Here is a 1,842-nt window from a genome sequence, read left to right as displayed (position 1 = left end):
GTTAAGGACCGCAGTGTGGCCGAACCCTCTTGCATGTGCGATAGAGAAGGATTTTGGTAAGGTGTGGAAGGAAATCCAACACTCAGCTGTCGAGTGGAAAGGACTGCGGAGTCCCCATATCATGTACGGGACGTATCTTGTAGGGACGTATCTTGTACGGGACATATCTTGTACAGGATGTATCTTGAGGGCATGGAAAGTATAAAGTGTATGCTTGCACGCCATTTCCTTTCTGTGACGAGCGATATGCTGCTCCCTTCTTCGTAGCTACGTTGGAAGTAGTTCGTCCATCAAACCCCACGGTGAGCAGCACGGCAGCTCGACTTCGGACCCCGGCTCATTCGGTGTTGTGGTTCCAATGTTCGCAATAAAGGTAGATCCAGAAGGCAGAGGTCTTCTTACACTATAAGCGGATCGAGTTTAGGCTCAGTTATCCTATTTCTCTTTCGTAAGGATCGAGGTGCTTACCAACGTACAAATTATTCCAAAGACGGTCCCGCTACTCCATCAGGTGATGGTATAGAATAAACAAAACAGAGCCTGAGCCCCTTGTCAGTGAACGCTTGAGCAGCTAAACTGGGTGCAAATTCCGGTCGGTGCCCAAGGACTGTTTGGGTGAAGGATGGCATGCCAAGCCGCTGCATATTTATAGTTTAACCGTGGAGCCACTCGTCCGCCAGGTTGTGTGTATGTGATGCTGCAAAGACGTGTCATAACGCTCACAATTTATTTTATGTTATAAAGAACAAATAATGTCGAACTAGATGAATTTCATTTTTTTAACATTTGTTTTTCTGACATGATCAGGCAAAATCGACACTTTTCGGCGGTTACCATGATTTGCAACTCTCATTATTTTGAATATGGTTGAGAAGCGTTGTATACTTATAGATGATACTATTCTAAGAATAGTGATGGTATGTAAGTAGGGTTTTAGAACACGTAGTTTTCAAGATACGGCCAGCCAAAAAAAACTCTTTCCGAGCTTAAGAGTGGTGAATTCGTAGTTAAACGCGTGAAATGGCTTCTTTATTTTCCATTTTTGAAAATTGACCAATAGGAATCGTCAAAACGCAACAATCTGACAGCATGGGTGCAGACCTCCGACCCGCCTGTTTGCGCGACGTGTGCAGTGTTAGCATTCGCATAATTTAATAATGGACTCGTTATTTAGCCAGCCTGGGTACCACGAGACGGTATAATTCTACCAAACTAGAACCAACTAGCATGCTCGAATATGCCAGACTAGAGAAGAGCCGGACATGCCAACACCCGATGTGTCCTCGGTAGTGTATGTATAACCGGAAGGCCTCGATGGGCTCAGACTGTCAGCTTCGAGCCTCACATCCACCAGACATCGTGGAGGACGCTCACCAAGCAGCTAAGTCTCAATACGTCGAGTAGGGCGAAGCATTCATAGAAAAAGACAGAGAAATATTCGAAAGAACACACATTGAAGAAATGTAAAACAACTTGTCGAGTTAAATGCATACCGATAGCGTATATACTGTAGCTCTTTCCTATTCAGCAGACTAAGACTGTCGGCGCCGGCGAAGACCTCAAATGCTAACAACATATACATACCACAATGGTAGCTATCCATCTGAACCCCAAGATCACTCACATGCGATCGAACTCGGTATTTTCTTGGGACAAAGCCCGGCAGAATTGTCACCAACTTGTCCGCAAGTGTTCGAACCTTGACTCCAAAGCTAGAATTCAATGGATCGTAGACTAGGACTTCTTTCGCTTTGAGGTCTATCACGACCGAACACCAGTGGTTCTTGCAGCATATCACTGGAATCAAAATCTTCTCGCCCGTTACGCCAAGAAATACATTCT

The sequence above is a fragment of the Phytophthora parasitica genome (assembly GCF_000247585.1).
Source record: "Phytophthora parasitica INRA-310 unplaced genomic scaffold supercont2.32, whole genome shotgun sequence".
In the NCBI taxonomy this organism is placed as follows: domain Eukaryota; phylum Oomycota; class Peronosporomycetes; order Peronosporales; family Peronosporaceae; genus Phytophthora; species Phytophthora nicotianae.
Note: the sequence above shows the minus strand (reverse complement) of the source record.